The sequence below is a fragment of the Sorex araneus genome, chromosome 10 (assembly GCF_027595985.1).
Source record: "Sorex araneus isolate mSorAra2 chromosome 10, mSorAra2.pri, whole genome shotgun sequence".
In the NCBI taxonomy this organism is placed as follows: Eukaryota; Metazoa; Chordata; class Mammalia; order Eulipotyphla; family Soricidae; genus Sorex; species Sorex araneus.
The window spans coordinates 19,824,805-19,846,775 of record NC_073311.1 but is presented as its reverse complement, the minus strand read 5'-3'; the positions used below and the strand labels follow the sequence as shown (position 1 = coordinate 19,846,775).

General features: G+C 38.6%; 1 protein-coding gene across 5 annotated transcripts in view; it reads right to left on the bottom strand.

The window, feature by feature from the left end:
- NAV3 (neuron navigator 3) overlaps positions 1-21,971 on the bottom strand; it is an 841,062-nt gene that overhangs the window by 731,717 nt on the left and 87,374 nt on the right. For all 5 annotated transcript variants that reach the window (XM_055117929.1, XM_055117930.1, XM_055117932.1 and 2 more), the window contains exon 2: positions 9,483-9,563. The gene's annotated coding sequence lies outside the window, so the exon portion shown is untranslated. The remainder of the gene's footprint in view (positions 1-9,482; positions 9,564-21,971) is intronic.

Below are 21,971 nucleotides of genomic sequence, written 5' to 3'. Positions count from 1 at the left end.
AAACTCATTTATTTTTTTGAAAAACTGAGCTGTTAATTAAATCTTACACAATTATGTCCATTACCAAGCAGGTCTGTTCAACTTATTTTTTATTTTATTTTTTTCTTTTTCGGTCACACCCGGCAATGTACAGGGGTCACTCCTGTCTCTGCACTCAGGAATTACTCCTGGCGGTGCTCAGGGGACCATACGGGATGCTGGGAATAGAACCCAGGTCAGCTGCATACAAGGAAAACGCCCTATGCGCTATGCTATCACTCCAGGCCCCAATTTATTTTTATGTATTTAACTCTTGCAATAACTGGTCCAATTCAACCCCCACACAATGATTGGACCATTTAATCTGAGATTAAATCATATCTCAGCCTCTACTGTACACAGTCTCTACTGAGCCTAGCAACAGAATCATTATCACTGTCATACCATTGCTCATTGATTTGCTCGAGCAGGCACCAGTAACGTCTCCATCGTGAGACTTGTTACTGTTTTTGGCATATCAAATATGCCACGGGTAGCTTGCCAGGATCTCCGAGAGGGATGGAGGAATCAAACCCAGGTTGGCCACATGCAAGGCAAATGCCCTACCCGTTATGCTATCTCTCCAGTCCAGCAAGAGAATAAAAGGAAGAAAGAGTCCAATAGTTCCTAGATTATAACAGACGTGTAGTCACAAACAGTTACTTTGCAAACAACAGGCATAGATCTGGAATCATATTTATAGCTAAGGTGCATGGGAAATAATCAGTTTGGAGAAATTGCATCTCAGGCCACTATTATTCCTCTTCTCCTATAAAATATTATAAAGGATCAAGAATATGCTAAATACTAGTACTCAACTGTGCTAAATGTTATGGTGAATTAAAAAAAAAAGTTGAGGGTATATTATTTGTACTACAGGGAGAATAATTTTTTTTCCAAACTTTCCAAATTACTAATTGCAAGAAACAAGGTCAGAAACCAGGCATAAATATATAGGTAACCAAGCACAGATAAGTATAGCATAACTGGAAAATACTCTAATAATTCTAGTTTCCCTTTGAAGAAATCATTGAAAAACTGGTATTTAAAACTGTTAACCTACAATTAATAAGATCCAATGAGTCAAACTAAAACAATAAAAAACTTACTTAAAACAAATGTTCATTGTTCATCAGATGTAGGATAACATGGGGTTTGTCCTTTTAGCCTTGTCGCAGTGAACTTAAGTTTACCTTAAAACAATGTCCTTTCTGTATGGACAAAGGAAGAAAGTTAATATTATGCTTTGTAACTTGGGAGCTGATTAACTCCAATAATATTTATCCCTTGGCATCTGCTTTCTCAACTCAGTTGCACTTAGTTCCTAGCACCCCAAAAGAAGGGTCCAAATGAGGGACGGAATGGACCCAGGGCAAGCTGTGAGCTACCCTGTCATCGAAATGGGCCAGGCCAAAGCGCCACAATACTCAGCTATAAGTTCAGAGCATGGTCATAGACAAATGCTGTCATGATCCAAAAGTAACAACGAGACTAGGACCCTGCTGGGGTTAGGAAGACTAACCTGGCCTGAGGACTGTGGTCTAGAAAATATAGTGAGATGTCCTCAGAAAGAACCAAACTTTAAATTTGATGCATCTCTTACTGTGCTCATACATAATGACATTGCTAGAAATATTTGAAGTAGATTTACTACAAATATTTAAGTGAATTACTAGCTGAGGAAGGAAGAAAGGGACATACCCTGACACACCCTTGTCTGGACCCCACACTTGAGTGGATCTCCTAGTAATCTGGAGTAATCTCTTTAGATGAGACTTTTGTTACTCTCCTGGAGGAGTGGTCTTACCTCTCTTTGTTGATTTGTTAATGTCAACCCACCTTTGTGTCACCGCCCTATGTGAGTGCTATACAAACTAAGACTGAGGGAAGAAGAGGAGACAGCAGAGACAGAAGAGGAGGCAGCAGAGACAGAAGAGGAGGCAGCAGGACACACACAGAAGAAGACACAGAGGCAAGACAGAAGTGGCAGAGGTAAGACAGAAGCAAGGAGAAGAGACAGAAGCAGGAGAGAAGATACAGAAGCAAGAGAGAAGACACAGAAGCAGAGACAGAGAGAGGTCGGAAGAGACCAGAGGAGAGACTACAGAGACAGACACAGAGATAGACAGAAGAGAGCACAGAGGCACACACAGAAGCAGAGCACAGGAGGAGCCGTCCCAATCCGGTCCAGACACAGCAGCTCCAGAACACCAAACGTGAGCGGCGCGCGCGAGACAGAACTCCCAGAGAGCCCGCAAACTACACAACGACCCCTTCCCACACACGTGTGCCTTTGTAATATTTTACAATCAGAGGGTTGCAACCACAGTAATGAACAGTAAAAATTTCTAAGTTTAAGTGTTATTAATGCAGTATTTGAATCAATTTGATATTGGTTATTTTCATGGCTTTTCTGGTTTGTCTCACCTCCTCAATCCAAAGAAGAGCACAGGTGGAAAGTGAAAAGGACAGAAAATGTAATTTTAATAACATCCATTATTCTTTATAAGGAGTCCACAAGACAGAGCAGGTGGTGAAAATAAAGTCCCCTATGTTTTTCTATTATGAAGATTTCTAGATTTTGGGTACAAAAGGACCAAAGAAAAATTAACTTGTGCCTGAAATGGCTTACTTCCCCAACTATACACATCAGCCAGAACACTCCACTTATTTTCTATCTCTCATTTAGCAGCACCATTCTCTTTTCTTCTGAGCCCAGAGAAAACACAGATTGAAAGTAAATATTAAATTAGGGTCCTGACCAGAGAAAGCTACAGTGCATTGCTGTGCTCCCAGAACAATTATGATGATACAGGACACTAAAAAAATTACATAAATGTGTTTGATTACTGTCAGTTTGTATGGGTCAGATTTACTATATTATACCCTTCTTGGTGTCCTCAACATCCTAAATCTAAAATTTTGTAAAAAAACGCAATCACTACTCCAGATGTACTGATTGCAGTAACAGACCTATTGTAAATTTTAGGCAATGGTAAGTTTTCAAAAGTGAACACCTGCAAAAATAGCTCCACTCTTTTTAGGCCTACTCAGAGCCTTATGGGATGGTTTACTTCCCTAACTTAATGTTTCAAACTCTGTTTCCGTTGTGTAACAGCTACTGACCCAGTGCACTGTTACATGTATAATTGTTTTTCTATTTATGAAAAGAATTACAAAGTAATTTGCCAGCAAATGATTTACTATTGAAATCTTACAAAATAGGAAAAGATAGACCCAGTACATTGTTATAAAATTCAGATATTTGTGTACTCAGTGTGAGAGATGGAGTGCTTTTACAGTCAAAAAACTTCAACTCAATATGGAGAGCAATGAACTTCATCATGAATAATTTTGGAGTGAAGTTGACAAGCCCCCTTTTCAAGAACTATAGAGATAATTTATCTAAAGACTATTCACAGTTCACAAATACATTATTTACTATTACATATTCTGTACAGTTGTTAATAGTAATTTCTGCTAGTGATGAATTGAGTATATCCTTAATGACAGTAATGTTAATGAAAGAGGCTAACTTGATTAATATTTGAGAGCCTGCTTATTTCTAATCATGCTCCATATTTTACTCAGCTTGATTTCACCCTGCATTGGGTGTTATTATCCTCTGTATACAGTTCAAGAGACTGAGAGATTCTGCCCATAGCAAGGAAGTAACTGAGCCAAGATTCAGTCTCAGGAAATGCTGGTCCAATATAAAATCAGTCTCTGCCCTTAATCCATTAAGCTTCTCAAATACATCTTAAATACTTTCCCAATCTTACCAAACATTTCTCAAATGAACAATCACAAGAGAAATATTAAAGGACTAGACTTTCAAACTTATTTATAACTATTACTGTTAGATATCTTCTCAACCTATTTCCCAACATGCGTCTTCCATAAAGCTGAGTAATAGCACTTCTGGAATAAGGTTAAAGCTTGTATGCATCCAAGTGAGGGATCTCCCCAGCAGCACACATAGCCCCCTAAGCCAAGTGTGTGAGTGAGCATAAGTGTGCTCTAACCACACACTCCTCCAAAGCCCTAAGATCCATATAAAATTAACCCCAAATCCACCACATAGCTTAAAACAAAAGATAAGACTATAAAATGTCTAAGAAAACATCAAAAATCTGTATTTAAGGAACCAGAGTCCAGTGGGGCGGGGATTTGCCTTGCACCCGGCTGGCCCGGGTTTGATCCCTGGCATCCCCAAATGGTCTCCCAAGCACCACTAGAAGTAATTCCTGAGTGCAGAGCTAGGAGTAATCCCTGGGCATCAATGGGTATGACTCAAAAGGAGCCAAAAAGAAGTCTACATTTAAGTGTTGGACTAATGAGTTTTTAGCTATAACACACAGGCAAAATCCATAAAATAATAAACTAACCTTCATTAACATTGAACTTTCTTTTCTGTAAAAGATTCTGTCAAGTGAGTGAAAAGCCAGTTATGTGACTTCACAAGTAGAAAGGAAATGTTGTTGGCAAACACATATGAAAACAGAATTTTATTTATATAGGGAATTAATTTTTCTTTTTTTGGGGGGGTCACACCCAGCGATGCACAGGGGTTACTCCTGACTCTGCACTCAGGAATTACTCCTGGCAATGCTCAGGGGACCATATAGGATGCTGGGATTTGAACCCGGGTCAGCCGTGTGCAAGGCAAACATCCTACCCGCTGTACTATCACTCCAGCACCCTATTTTAGGAAATTAAATGTGTGTCTTTATTCACAAATTACCTATATGCCAAACATCTTTGTGACTGTTCTAACAATCTACTAGAAAAATATATTATAAAATGCAATAATGTCCCTAAATTAGTAGATTTTCTACATCCAATAAACATAAGATTAAAATTAGAAAGTACATGCACTTTATAATATCATTATCATAAAATACAGCTAACAAAATACAGGCAAAGCAGCTAGAATACAAATAAAAATCACTATAAATAAAATTGGGCTGGAGCGATAGCACAGCGGTTGGGCGTTCGCCTTTCATGCAGCCGACCCGAGTTCGATTCCTCCACCCTCTCGGAGAGCCTGGCAAGCTACCGAGAGTATCAAGCCTGCACGGCAGAGCCTGGCAAACTACCCGTGCATATTGGATATGCCAAAAACAGTAATAATAAGTCTCTCAATGAGAGACGCTACTGGTGCCCACTCGAACAAATCCATGAGCAATGGGATGACAGTGACAAATAAAATTAAAACATACATAAAAACCTATATTAAAGGCAGCACATTTCAGTGGTTCAGGACTATGAAAAAGTAAATCATCTCTCAGACTAAAGTTTTAAGACTGCAATTTTGTTTATCTGGTTCAGTTTTAGGGGATGGGGCAACACCAAGTCATGTCAGAGTTTACTCCTGAATCTATCATCTTATATCATACCTGCCAGTACTCAGTAAAGCATATATGATGCCAGAAATCAAAACCAGAGTTGGCCATTTACAAGGCAAGTGCACTACTCTTGTACTATCTCTTCAGCTCTTCAACATTGACTTAAACAACTACCCTTCCAGAAAATGGTGTTATATAAACTAGACACAGAGAATCTAACTAAGAATTTTTAGCCCTTTTCCCCGACCCGGGCCCTGCGCACCAGCCCATGCTGCCACCACCAGTTGGCCCCTTTAAAGGGCCCAGGCGCACTGCCCCAGTCTGAAGGGGCAAGGGGAAAAGTGGTGGGAAGAGGCTGCTGAGAGCGAGCCGGGTGGGATGACACACCTGGCTGTGATGAGGGTTTCCTCCAGGCTTTGCACTACAGGATCACTCCTAGTTCCGGGGATCATCTGTGGTAACAGGGATTGAATGGGTTCACTGTGAGCAACGCAATGGACTTGGCCTTCAAATGACCAGTCTGACCACTCCTTCTAATTTTAAAGAAAATTGTGGTTCCTGCACGCCTTCTCCAGATGGAGCCCCAGCAACACTGAGCTTCTACTAACACGGCTCCAGTATGCGGGACTGGACATCTTCAAACCTTGGGGGGCAAATTGGAACAGGGCAGAGCCAGCCTAATTTCCAATTCACCCCGGCCAGCTGGAAGTCACACCCTCAACCTGCCCTTGGCACCATCACGCCATAATCAGCAGTAAAAAATCCGGGCCATTCCGGCAGCACTGCAGGCCGGAGAACGCTCTGGACCCCAGACCAGGCCAACAACACCGGGGTGCCAGACGGGGAAGGTACAGCCAGCACGCCTTCTCCAGATGGAGCCCTGGCGACACTGAGCTTCTACTAACACGGCTCAGGTATGCGGGACTCGACATCTCCAAACCGCACGACCTTTCCTGATATACAAAATATGTGCTCTGGAATGGCTTCGCCACTCCTGAGCATCCATTATCCTAGAGGCACAGAAACCAATCTCAGAATCCAGCGGCTGCTGGCAGATATACTCCTGGACTCTGAACTAAGCCACGGCCTCGTGCAGCCCCCAGAGGGGAAGGGGCTTTTCCCCCCTGTGACAGTATGGCGACCAACACCATTCAGAATCAGTTGAACAGAGAGGTAGGAGTTTGCAGTGATGGAACGGGATGCATGGGGAATCTTTCGATGGGGGAGGTAGAATCGGCCCTGCCTCCTGCCCAAATGAGACCTCAAGTGGTCTCCCATGGACAGCTCCTCCGCTCCTGAACAGCCATGATCCCAGCACCACAGAAACCAATCTCGGAATGCTGCGGCTGCTGGCAGAAATACCTCTGGACTTAATACCAGAATTCCAAATCTGGGTGGCCACTTCGAGACCATGCAACATCATATGCTCTTTGTTACCAACAATAGAAAACATACAATCTAATGATGTCATTCCGACAGGTCTGACTGTTGGGGGTAAAACACCAAATAATGATAGTGAGTTTCCTGTCCAAAATTGAATGTAATCAAATGAAAGAGTAAAGTGCTAATTATCTGCCACACAGGCAGAGGGGGAGTGGGACGGGGGTATGCTGGTGTTATTGGTGGTGGAACATGTGCACTGGTGAAGGGATGGGTGTTTGAGCATAGTATGACTGAGACTCGATCCTAAAAGCCCTGTAACTGTTCTCACAGTAACTCAATTAAAAAATTTTTTTAAAAAAGAATTTTTACCGCTTTTTTCAAGCCATATAGAAAAATTAACTGTCAATAAATTATAAGCCTACATACAAAAATGCATAATATATGAGTGACTTTGGATTACTCAAAAGTGTACTTAAAAATTAGACACAAAATGAAAGGGCCACTAGGGTTCTTGGAAGAATGGGGTAGTGTGCTGGTGACAGATGTGCTATCGGAATTATGTGAATAGGAAACTGTCATTAACAGTGTTATAGATTGCTAGAACCTTAATCAATTAAAAGTTCTTAAAAACTAGCCACAAAAGCCATGAAATATAAAGGAAAACTAATGATATAGTAAAAAAATGGCAATCTCTGTTCTTGCTACAGGCTGATAATAAGAATAAGAAGTAGATGGGCTGAGGACATTAGCAAGATGTTTTATAATAGTCATACATGTAGGTACATGGAAAATTTGATAAGACCAAACATTCCAATTTTTTAAATGTGGGGTAAAGAGGACTGGAGTGATAGTACAGTGGGTAGGGTGCTTGCCTTGCACAAGGCTGACCCGGCTTTTATCCCAGAATGGGAGTAAAGGAGGAAACCAGAAGGACTGCCAGGTATGTCCCCAAAGATATTTGAACAAACTTCCAAAAACTGTCCAAACTCACATAAAATATACTCATCTCATAAGTCATCAAATTACAAATGAAAGTACCATCTTTAAAATTATGTAACTGGCAATGTCAAATATGGGCAAAGCAAATAGAACATGGTAACAGTTTATCATACAGCTAAAGGCCTTATAAATGAACATACCCACATTGTAAACAGTGTTGTGTTTACAAAGCTTGTGTTACCATAAGGCTAACAATGCCACACTTCTGGCTATTTACATGAGAGAAATGAAAACAAATGTCTACACAAAGACTTTACTTGAATGGAATAACAGTTTTATTCCTAACAGTCCAGGTCAAATAGGAAATTCTTTAAGTCTACCAACTGATATGTGGATAACTGTGATATATGTATACAAAGAACTGTCACAAAAATGATAATATACGTCACCAAAGTACATAAATTTCAAAGACTAGTGATGGAACTTAAAAAATCTTGTAGAATGTACATGAAATTCTAGAAAGCAAAACTATTGAAGCAGAAAGCAGATCAATGGATGATAAAGCCAGAAAGAGGGAGAAGGGAGTAGAGTGAATGTATGTAGCTATAAGGAAAATACTTAGATGACAGAAATACTTGGTCTCACTGTGCTGGTAGTCATCACCTCTAGACATTTTTGAAACTCATTAAATTAAGAATATAGAGTTGTTTTCTGGGAAGTGTCCCTTGAATAAAATAAAAACTAAGACGAAGAGAAAGAAACACAGGCTGGAGTGATAGCACAGCGGGTAGGGTGTTTGCCTTGCACGCGGCCGACCCGAGTTCGATTCCCAGCATCCCATATGGTCCCCTGAACACCGCCAGGAGTAATTCCTGAGTGCATGAGCCAGGAGTGACCCCTGTGCATCGCCGGGTGTGACCTAAAAACCAAAAACAAAAACAAAAAAAAGAGAGAGAGAGAAAGAAACAAAACTGCATCCAGAGTGAGTCACATGATAGCATCTATTCACCAACCAAAAGCAGGTCATCTTTTACTTCTGAACTTGTCCTCCATGACAAAATCCATGATCATCAACAAATCTACATGTATTCTATAGAACTGTTTTACCTTAATTTCAATAACACCAACTCATGAAACTAGTTATTCTGAAGCTCTAGAAAGTGAACAAAACCAGAGAAGTTGTGCAGGGAGTCCTGGGCAAGGACCATGCAGGGGTAGCTTTGCATGTGAGACCCTCAACTACACTGTGTTTCTCTCTGGCTGTCACAATTGGGTGCCCTTTCACAAGTCACTCAACCTCGAAGTTCCAATGGACTCAAAATTTCTCAGTCATAAATAGCCATGAGAATCTGTGATGAGCCAATATTGGCGGCATTCTTTTGAGTTTATAATAAGTCAGTCATGTTACATTTGGTGGTAGGCACAGAGCCAGCTCAACAGAGCATCCCCTGAGACAATTCTATTATTTCAGAGAGCTGAGACATACATATCAGTATTTATGCAGACCAGTTCTTTAAGACTTGCCACATAATCGTACAAAGAGTGGGAGCCATGGTTACAACTGTCTTACTCTTAAAGCTTAAAGATAATAACAAAAAGATTTTTAAATAAGTTTAAAAAAAACACCTTAAAAACTCACCAAAGAAAACCTACGATAGCAAATAAACCTACAAAAAGATGTCCTTAATCATATGCCATTAGAGAAATACAAAAAAAAATAACACTACAATAAAACAACACATACAAATACAAATAACACTAAAATAATACAAATAAAATAACGCTACTACTCACCAATTAGAATGGGCAAAATTCAACAGTGGACAACTCCAAACACTACCAGTAATGTGGAGCAACAGGAACTCTCCTTTATTGCTGGTGGGAATAAAGATGAAATAGCCATTTAGGAGGACAGTGTGGTCGTTTCCAACAAATTAAACATACTTAATAATATAATCCAGCAATCACAATCCTTAGCATTTTACCAAAAATGTTCTTTCTTACATAAGAACCTACCCACACAAATTTCTAGCTGCCTTACCCATAGCTTCCAAAACTAGCAAGTAAGGGCTGTAGAGATAGTACCATGGGTAGATAATTGCCTTGAACACATCTGACCTGGATTCAATCCCTGGTACCATATATGGCACCCCATCCCTGCCAGATGTGCCCCCCCTAAAAAAAACCCTTTTAGAACAAAGATGTCTTTCAATAATTGAATGGATAAGTAAACTGTGGTACGTCCTCACAATTACATACTATTTAGGAATAAAAAGAAACGACCTAGGGCCAAATAGACAGTACACTGTGTTTAGTTCCATTTTTATGAATTTTTTTTGCTTATAAGTGCAAGAGGAACACTCTAAAAATTTTCTTTACAGTCTTACTGGCCCCACCTCTTAAGATCACGTTACTTATTTTGTTGAATTTCTATGAGACATGCAGTTACAAAGCTGTCCATGACTGGGTTTCAGGCATACAATGTTCCAACACCTTCCCCTTCAACAGTGTACATTTCTAACACGAATATCCTCAGTTTCCCTCCACCAACCCCTACCCTCCCAGCCTGCCTTTATGACTGGTACTTTTCTTCTGTCTCTGTCTCTCTGTCTCTTTATCTTTCTATCTCTCTGTCTCTTTGGCTCTCTCTATCTCTGTCTCTGTCTATCTGCCTGCCTGCCTGTCTTTCTGTCTGTCTGTGTTTCTCTCTCTCTCTCTCTCTCTCTCTCTCTCTCTCTCTCTCTCTCTCTCTCTTTCTCTCACTGTCATTTCTTTAGGGCATTTATTTCAGATACTTAAAGGTTATGTATATCCTTTACCTGCTTTCAGCATAAGACCACATAATTAATGAGAAAAATCTCATCTGAAAAAGCCACAAACTATATGATTACAATTACATGACATTCTGGAAAAGAAAGCAATGGAGACAGTAAGATGATTATCCGTGGCTGCAAGGAAAGGCAAATTAACACAAACTTTTAGGGCAGTAAAATTACTTTTGATTATATCACAGCAATGTTGTATGTTACTATTAATTTTTCTAAACCCATAGCACATACAACAAATAATGAATCCTAATATAAACCATGGATTTTAGATAGTAATGTATCAGCATCGGTTCATCAATTGTAATAAATGTGCCACTGGGTAGATGGCATTGACAATGCAGATGGCTATTATGTGTGAGTATACGGAGTATAACAAGAAAACTCTATATAGTCCAAATTTTAACTTCCTTAAGACTTGCTTTTAATAAAAACTATATATTTTTATTTGGAATGTAGTTCTCATGAATGAGCACATCTTCTTTATTTTTCTTTTTACAATACTTAATATCCTGTAAACAGTCTAGCAACACTGATGATAAGAGGAAAGTGAGTTGATAAGATTAAGAAAATGGGATCTCAAAAATGAAATCTTGCCATTATGCAACAACATGGCTGTACCTGGAGGATATTATGCTTATCTAATAATTCAAAAAAAGTAAAACGCTGCATGATCTCACCCATAATTGGTAAATAAACTGAGAAACAAAATAACAGCATACTTTTGAACTACAGTAAAAGATATTATTAGAAGAAAAGAAGGAAGGAAAGTGGGTAAATCAGCAATAGGGGGAAAATAAATGGTGAAGCTGTATATTCAGTGATGAGTCCTACCCCATATGTTCACACATTGATTTTCACGTGAAAGCTTGTTAATGCATGACTGAAATTTACATATGCTATAATGCTACTAGATTTTTTTAAAAAAAGCAACAAATACAAGAGTGTAAAAGCATTCTGATTAAATATATGTGCTGGGGTTTGGAAGATAGCTTAAATGTGAGAGCACATACTTAGCAAATGTGAGGCCCTGAGTTCAATTCCCTACCTTGCATCACTAGCAATAATCCTGCCCACCTACTTCTTTACCCTGTCACCTAATATTGGTTGATATGGACCTTCTGAAAAAAAAACTTAATAAAAATATATGTGTTTTGCTTTGGTAGACATCACATGATGTCATCACGTGACATCACATAAGTCAGGCACTTGTGTAGAGAATCCTGATTCAACCCCAGTACCATTTAATAGCCTCCCAAGTTCCTCTAAATCAGGTGATCCCTAAGCACGGCTAGGTGTGACTGTAATCCCTAGAAGCCACCAAGGTACATGTAGCTCTGCATCATAGGCCCTCTCTGTGAACCTCCTGATAAAATAGCACTAAAAATAACTCCTGGGCATCGAGAGCATGGCTAGAAGCCCCACCCCAAAATAGGATAAAAGATGTGTTTGAGTGAATTAATACTTGATCTGAACCTGGTTCTCATGAACTACAGAACAGATTAAAACATCCTCACAAATAATGGCAACATGAGAATGATCAATGATCAACATTTCAAGAGAACAATTCAAGTCCCTCACTATTGTTAGGATCTAATCATTAACTGGACAGTGTTAGAATTTCTTAAGGAAGGAATTTATTGGTTAATCAAACGATTATTACTGAAGCTTCTGCTGATCACAATGATTGAAAGAGAATTTTTCCACTGGCCTGAATCTCCATGTTGACTACTCAATTCTTGTGAAAGAGAATTTTCCACTGGCCTGAATCTCAGTGTTGATTAATCAATTCCTTTTCAGTTCTATCCACATCCTGTAAAATAAGGTTTTCTTGGGCTGGAAGGACAGCTCAAAGGGATAGAACACAAGCCTCATATGCAAAAAGTCCCAATTTCTATCTCTGGCTCTGTGTGACCTCTGCTTAGCACCATGAGGGGTATCTAGGGCCCTGAAGCATACCCAGGGTGGCCCCAGTGACCTCAGCACCATTGGGCTCAGCACAGACTGGCTGAATATTATCTAGAGTACCCCCATGGCCTCCTAGTACTGCAGGGTAGACAAAAAAAAATTTAAATGTTGATTATAACACTTATACTTGCCATTTGAAATATGTTAAAATTTGGAGTATTAAACTCACTACATATTAAAGCTCACTATATAACAGAAATAAAAGTATTTAAACTTCTGCATATGAGATTTAAAGCATTATTTTAATATTTATACTTGCCGTAGCCTAATCTCTAAATATCATGCCTTATTTGTTACAATCATCCAGTCCTTACTTAGAAGCAAAACACCCTTTTAAAGCGTTGTTTCTTTAGAAAAGTAAAACACTGTTGTGTTCTCTCAGAGGACTGTTGCAAAACTCTAGAACTACAATATATATACATATATATATATATAGTAGAACTATTAGAAACCTATATTTGGAGAAAGATTAAAGCTAACCTTAGAGCTTAAGAACACTGGGAGGAGCTGGAGCAATAGCACAGCGGATAGGGCGGTCGCCTTGCACACGACCAACCCGGGTTCGATCCCCGGCATCCCATATGGTCCCCCAAGCACCGCCAGGAGTAATTTCTGAGTGCAAAGCCAGGAGTAACCCCTGAGCATCGCTGGGTGTGATCCAAAAAAGAAAAAAAAAACAAAAACAAGAACACTGGGAAATTCTTACATTCTATTTCTGTATACAGCTTTGAAAACAATATTTACTGGAAGAAGTGTCATTCTAGTTACCTACTAAACCTCAAGAACATGATGCTTCATAATTACCATTCCTACTAATGTTTTTTCTTTGCCCCAAAAAATATTCACTACTCCCCCTCCCCCCAACCCCTACCCCGGTCACTGCCATATACACATTCTTAACTGAAAGAAAGTCAGGAAGTATTTCTGGGAAATGCATTTTAACAGAATAGACACATTCAAAATGATTCATGATTCTACTTCCAAAAGTGAGACAGAAATATGAACTGCTTACTAAACCACAGCCACATTTGAGATGTAATTCTGTTATTTCCCTAATAATCTTTAGTTTCAATCTGAGGAACTCAAAATTTTTATGGGCCAATCTACAGTGTTGAATTCCTTTTTCTTTTTTTTTTTTTGGCTGAAGATAATTTCAATCTAGGGTTTTCTTCCTACCTTGTGTCATGTGTTTTGTCCATCCAAATTTGTTAATTATTTGCTTCTAATTTTAATAAAATACTTTAGTCTTACAAATATCTTCAACTTACCTCTCATTTGTGTCTGAAAAAAAAATTGCTTGATATTGTAAAACTGCTTGATGTACCCTTCTGAAAGAATACTTACTAAAGCTGAATCAGCATGCTAAAGTTTAAAGTAGGAGGGATTATTGAAGCTCAGTTTGATCTTGTTCAATCTCAGCTACACAGAGATACACAGAATTCATTTCCAGCCATTCTTGATGCCACTTTGTTATCTCTTAAATGTTATTTACAGCACAGTGTTTTGTTTCCTTTTTACAATAAAATGCTTTTCTTGTTGGAATTTTCTCAGGAGTGGACTTAAAGGTAATTTAACCAACATGGTACTTATTAAATGTACTCAGTTGACGGGTGAAACAAAGGCCAGAAAGACGGGTCCATGGTAGGATGCCTGCCACAAGTTGTGGGGGAGTAGTTAGGACTGAGAAGGGACTACTATGTCAGTGATAAGTTGAAGTGATAATTGGACAAGAATTGAGTGCTAAGATAAACATATATACAGGATAATATTTCAGTAACAGTACTGCACACCACAGTACCTAAAATGCGAGAGACAGTCAGACAGAGACATAGACAGAGAAACAGAGAAACAGGGAGAGACAGAGAGAAAAAGAAAGTGTCTGCCATAAAGGCAGGCTCCATGGGGTGGAGGTGGCAAGAAGGAAACTGAGGTCATTGGTAGCAGGAAATACACTGGTGAAGAAATAGGTATTGGAACATTGTATGACTGAAACCAAATCATGAACAACTTTGTAACTCTATCTCACAGTGATTCAATTAAAAATAAATGACAAAGTAGTCAGTTCACATGTGGGGTATTTTCAGAAGAAACTTAAAAATTTTTAGGCTCAGGGTCCAAAAATAAATGTACTCAAAAGGAAATACTCCACACAATGCATGCAATATGAAAAGTTTACTATTTTTATTAATACTCAGAAAGTAATGATTTGCAAATAAACTATATACAAATATGAAGTAGCAGGTAGTTACATTTATGTATAATTAAAATATCTTAAATCAAAATAAAATAATGTGTATAGTTTCAGGAATCTGAAGTATTGAAATAATGCTTATCAAAAAATTATCAGAAGATTAGTGTCCTATAGACATTCACAGGTATTTTGTTTTTTAATTGAATCTCCCTGAACTACAAAAGTACAAAGATACTTACAATTGAGCTTCAGGCAGGTACTATACCAACACCAATCTTTTCTAGTACCCACTACTGTCCACCAATGTCCAATTTTCCTCCCAGTTGTCAGCCTCCCTATGGGAGAGACACTCTTCCCCTCCTCCATTGTCTTAATCTTCCCTTTCTAACTTATCCCCTGACCCTTGCACAAAGTTTCTTACTGAAGACCAGTTGTCCCGATATTTCTATTGCCCTTGGGTATTTGATATTCCCCCTATGGGGTGTCTTTATATCCCACATAAGAGAGAGATTGTTCTGCGTCTGTTCCTCTCTCTCTGGCTGTTTCACTCAATATGACACTCTCTAGATCCACACTGCAGCAAATTGCATGACTTTATCTTCTCTTAAGACTGCAAAGTATTCCATTGTGTATGTGTACCATAGTTTCTTTATCAGTCATCTGTTCATGGACACTTGGGTTGTTTCCATAGCTTTGCTCTTATATATAGTGCTGCAATACACAGGAGTGCAGATGTTTTTGCTTATCTGTGCTTTTTGGGGCCCTTAAGTATATTCCCAGGAGTAGAATTGCAGGGGTAGATGGAAGCTCAATTCTTAGTTGTTTGAGAAATGGCCATAAATTTTTTAAAAGGCTGGCCCAAAAGACATTCTCAACAGCAGTGAATATGGGTCCCTTTTTTTCCACATCCTCACCACCACTGGTTGTTGATGTTCTTCTTGATGAGTGCCATTCTCGTGGTGTGGGATGATACCTCATTGTTTTGATTTGCATTTCCCTGATGATTAGTAATATTAAGCACTTTTTAACAGACACATAATGTTTCACAGGTTTTGCATATATTAGTGAAATGCATTAAGAAATTTATTATAAATGCTACTGATTATGTAAGAGTGATGACCATCACCTTGCATATAAGAGCAATCATCCCTCTTGCCTTTAAGTGATCTCAATATAAACAAAAAGACAACAATTTAAAAAGCAAAATAAAATAACAAATGGATATTATTAAATATTATTAAATATCAAATGGGAGTATACTATAACTCGAGCTACAGGGGTAAAGAGATAATCCTTCGAGTTCATGGAGGAGACAGAAAGAACTGTTCTGCTGAGACACTATGAAGTAAATAATAAAGAATCTAAACTTATAGCATTTGATAGTGAAAGGCAATAGTAAAATACCGAGAACATCAGGTCAAACACTGAGGAAAAGCCCCTAACTTTAATTTTAAAAAGGAAATTTTTATAATTCTGCAATTAATCTATTAGTCCTAACACAGAACTGGTTAAAGCTGTGTTTTCCACCAGAATTTTCTACAACAAGAATTTTCTACAACAAAGGAAACACTATATAGCCACTAGTTCACATGGCTACTGAGAATATGAAACTTAGAGCAAGTGAGAACCTGGATTTTTTATTTTTTAAATGTTAATTTAAATAGCCACATGGGACTGGTGATATCAAATTCGACGGTACACTCTAACATTGCCATACATTGGAGAATGCTATGTTACAAAAAAGAGCAAAGAGGAGGCTTTGCTCTTTTAAAAAAAAAAAATTTTTATAAAAAAAATTTATAAAAAAATATTTATAAAAAAAATAATCAAGATCAGATGCACCTAAATCAGACCTGGAGAGTGGACGGTTACCAAGCTTTAAAGGTTAAGAACTTAAATTGGTCAAAATCACGTAATACTTTGATTTTCAAGCACTGTTTATTTGAGTTATTTAGCATACTTTTTCACCATACTTACTATACTTCTTTACTAGTCTACACTAGATTTGGCTTTAATTATCTATGTTTCTGAATGAGAGAAAAAATACATCATTTATACCTCTACTTTATATTTTAGGAAGTTAAAAAATGTTCCAATCCTTTCCACCAGTAAAGTAACTTTCATATATTGTCAGGGAAAGCTATCTGAGTCAGATGGAATAAATTGAGAAAATTTACAATTAAGATTCTTTCTCATGAAGATTAGGCAATATACTAAACACATTCCCTACTTTATGAATAACATATTACAATCCCTAATTTTAATACTTAAGGCTTGCAAATTTCATACAAATTTGAAGTATTCTTAAGCTATAATGTGTTTCACTTGTCAAGATAACTAGCAATGTTTTAGTGGTAGATATAAAGACTAATTAAGAGCCTTAATGTATTAATAAAAGGCAATAATTCCAAAGTGTTCTTATTTCTATAAGAATGAATTAATCTGTCCTTGAGCACAGAAGTGTACATGTGTAATTTAGAGAAAATATAAATTGGAGGGAAATTAGATATCTTAAGCATGAGAACACAGAAAACCTATTTCAAATTTCTGCATTTAATAAAATTAAAAGACAAAAAATCAAACACTTAAGCAACTGTTAACAATCACCTTAATATGGAATAATTCATACATAAAGGGAAATTATTTATTTCATCACCTAATTATGCTTAAGCTTTGATCATTATAACAGAATTTCAAGATGATTTTATGTAAAATCTGCAAGGTGCTAAAGCACCTTTAATATAGAATTGGACAAAGGCCAGCTAAACTACTTTTGGAATGGGCAGCTTCTTGCAGAATGTCTCCAGACTGAGAACTAAGCTGTGGCCCCATGCCTGCCCAGAAGGGGAAAGGTATTTCTCTCTTTGGCCTTTATCCTTGCCGGGGGTGAAGGGCATGGTGACCGCCATATTATGAGGACCACAGATGAGAGTTACAAGCTTACAATGATTCAATATCTGGAAGAAATTTCCCTGGACTTAGTTGCTAAAATACAGAAATCCAAAACCGAGGCCACGCGACCTCATATCTCTTCACAATAGGTCTGACTCTAGTGGAGAACTCCTAAGAATAATAGTGAGGCTTTTGTTGAAATATTGAATGTAACCAAAGTAAAGAGAAAGTAAAGTGAAATTTATCAGTTCAGGGCAGGGGGAGGGGCGGGATGGGAGGTATACTGGGGTTTCTGGTGGTAGACAACACAGTGCCAGAGATCTCTCTGGGCCTCATACCAAGCCAATTTCACCAGGGCACCCCAGATGGAGCAGATGTGCTTCCCTCGCCTACTCCAGATGGAATATTGGTGACCAAGAGCTTCCACAAGCAAGGTCCAGGTAAGCAGGTTCCAGGACTGAATCTCCAGGCCACATGGTGGCAGAGGACCCAGCTGTCCCTCCCTGGGTCCCCACCTGCCCAACACTGGCTGTGACACCCACAATTTGCCTCCGGGATCCATCTTAGCGCAGCAATAGCCCTGGCCCAGAGACACAGCAGAAAGTAAGACACAGCAGAAAGAAAGGAGTCCCAGAAGACCCCACAGCACTGGAGATCTCTCTGGGCCCCATACGGGGTCAATTTCACCAGAGCACCCCAGATGGAGCACATATCTCTCCCCAACTACTCCAGATGGAATCCCGGTGACCAAGAGCTTCCACAAGAAAGCCCCCACCCTCATATGTGGGTTTCAGGACTAAATCTCCAGGCCACATGGCGGCAGAGGACCTGGGCTGCCCCACCCCCGGTTCCCACCTGCCCAGTAGACTGGCAGTCATGCCCACAATTTGCCTCCAGGTACCATCTTAGCACACCAGCAGCCCTGGCCCAGAGACTCCCAATTGAATCTCAAAATGGATTAGTGCCATAGAGATATGTCTCTGGAACCCAACCATTTACAATCTAGAAATTTACATTTACATTTGTGGCCTTGTGAGCTCTCATGATATTCAAAATGAGCAATGGAAAATAAATTATCTAGCATATGCCCCAGGCAGGTAGGCTTGAATGATGGTGGGAAATTTCAAGCAAAACATAATGTCCAAAATCAGGGAGAAAGTATCAGGAAAATTGTCTGTCACAGAGGCAGGGTGATGTGGGTGGTGGAAAATGTGCACTGCTGGAGAGATGGGTGTTCCATCATTGTATAAACGAATCTCAAACATAAAAGCTTTGTAACAATATCTCCTGGTGATACAATTAAAAAAAAAAAGGAATGTGGAATTCATGCCAAATTCAATCAGCTAAATCAATGGCTAAACAAATAGCAGTACCCCTACATTATTTAAGAAAAAGAAAAAAGAAATGTAAAAAGCAATTTCTTATTATTCACAGGTAATTCTAAAGACTGAAAGATTGTTAAATAATTTATTGCTTTTGAAAAAGTGTATGTCAATCAGAACCTTGGTCTTTTCCTTCCTGTATGTCACTGCAGTTTTGAGAATACTTCACACCTTCCTCGTTCCTGTTTATTTCCTCTTAGAAAAAGAAGAAAATGTCTTACCTATTTCACAGGATTGTAACAAGCATTGCATCAGAATATAATTCCATCCTAAAAATTTGTAACTAATTAGTTTAAAGATTATAATGAATCAGATGTAAAAGTCAATGTCTTCCATTACTAGAAAAGAAATGAACCTTAAAATTACAAAGTTTGGTATTTAACCTAAATTACATGTGTCAAGTGATGATTTGGATCAGTGAGGGGCACCTCAATCCTTAAGGTCTCTTGGCCCAGACATGAACTCATTTCAGTAACATGTGTGTGTAACTCTATCTGCTCAACACATTTATAAAATCTCTGTAATTAATATGTATCTTTTTATAATAGGTACCATACCTAAAATGGGTTTTAATCCTGCAAAAGAAAAGTACTATTTGACATGATTTAGACAGTCATCCTCTCCATAAAAGTAATTTTGAAATACTTCAAGATATTCTGGATTGGGTAGATGGTCTACCAAGATGCCCAGCATAAACACATTAGTCAAAGGTGCCCAAAGAAGTAATAAGCAGTAGACAAAGTACAACTTCTTCAGGCAACTGAGTTACGTCTGCAAAAATGGAAGACCTAGCACTTAGAAACTAACAGTTTAATTATTTGCATTGAAAACTAAAAGTCCCAATTCAAGGGGTAAAGAGCAATTCTAGTCCTCAATAGCATTCTAATTTAATTTTGTTCTAAGCTTAGATGAGTTAACTAAATACATTTCTACAGCTGCTCCAATTAAACAAGGATAACTTAAATAAACAAAAACATTTTCATATGATCTCATAAAAACAACAGCGTCTTGTGTATTCATACTTGGGACTGAACCAACTACATGACTGTTCCTCCCAGAAGCTGAATGCACAACACAATGGTATTTTTTATAATATACCCTTCAAATATGCCTCCTTTACCACTTTCAATATGTTAGGAAATGCCTAAAACCCATAAAAATGTTCTGCCCAGACACTATTGCCGGAACGTGGTCAACGATGTGCATTTTTGGAAGGATGAGCCACATTTCCATTTATCAGTCAGATATTAAGAACATCTGCTGCTTGAGTTCAGTGGAAGGGAAACACTGGTTGGCCACTGCAGAGGGAAGTTTGCATCTACCCCAGAGATACTCCTGCTGTCCAACTCTCAGCCTTTTCCTAATAAGCTTAAACGAATATAAAGTTCCTGGCTCACTCTTCACAGGGAGTAGCCTTAAGTAAGATGATGATTATAATAATACTCTGTTTAACATTTCTATGCTGCTGTTAATATGAAGAAACTGAAAACTTTTTTTGTTTTGTTTTGTTTTTGTTTTTTTGGGGTCACACCTGGCGATGCACAGGGGTTACTCCTGCCTCTTCACTCAGGAATTACCCCTGGCGGTGCTCAGGGGACCACATGGGATGCTGGGATTAGAACCCGGGTCGGCCGCGTGCAAGGCAAACGCCCTACCCCCTGTTCTATCGCTCCAGCCCCTGAAAACTTTTTTGAGACAGTGAGGAGTTTCTACATCCAGCTTTGAAACTGTGTCATTACTGAAGCACAACAGAGAAATTCTTCAAGGCCTCCATATTACCTCTGCAAGCAAATAATGCCCACAGGTAAAATGCATTTGGGGCTAGAGGCCACACAAAAGATCTAAAAAACATTGTCTAGCATGGTGGCTCTCAATTTTTAAATATATTTGTCAATATCCTAGCTGACTGGTTCCAGAGAGTATCCACTTAGCTTTCCTATGTTTCTGTCTACCAGGAACATTTCATTCAATTCACCAAATGCTTTGCCAGGCACAGAGAATGTTTTGGTCATAATGCTATTAGTTGCAAAGCAAATGTCAATGAGAGCTGATCTTATTGTATTTAATAACAAACATTCCTGAAACTCAAAACAGACATATTTTAATGAGATATATGAAACTGAAAGTTTGGAAAGCAATGATTCTAGAACTCAAAATTTTTTAAAATTTTGCTCATTTCTCATGGTTATTTGATATGTGGTTAGAGCAAAATCATATCACCTCTCTGATGGATTCACTGAGGTGGAGTCATATCAGTAAATTCTACATGTATGTAGGATAAATTGAATGTGAAAAACAAGAAGGACCATATATTTAAGTTTAAGAAGTTACATGCAGGGTGAGGCCAGAGCTATAGCACAGCAGGTAGGGCATTTACCTTGTACATGGCCTACCCGGTTTTTGATTCCTTCGTCCCTCTCGGAGAGTCTGGCAAGCTACGGAGAGCATCCCGCTCACATGGCAGAGCATGGCAAGCTACCTGTGGCATATTCCATATGCCAGAAACAGTAACAACAAGTCTCACAATGGAGATGTTACTGGTGCCCACTCGAGCAAGTCGATGAGCAATGGGATGACAGTGACAATGACATGCAGGGTAACAGTGACTCTTAGGGTACTTCTATGGAATGCCATTAAAAATGAATTCCATTTCTGAACATTAAGAGAGCTAATACATGTAAAAGTATCTACAACTCCTCAGATTAATCATAACTTCGTGACTCCAAAATGTCAGTGAGTTTCAAAAGAGTAGGATAATAATCACAATAAAACTATTCCTGCCTGCAAAAATGAGAATCTTCCCAATCCTGCATATCATATACAAATTAACTGAGACCAGGCTACTCATTTAAGAAACATCTTTCAGCTTTTAATGCTATTAGGAACACTACTCAACCACCTAATTCTCCATATTTCTTCTGGTGAGAGTAAACAAATACACATCCACTTCTAAGTGCTAACAGAAATACATTCACTGAGGAATGTCCCTAATTTGATACATAGCTTCATATTTCCTCAAGTTGAT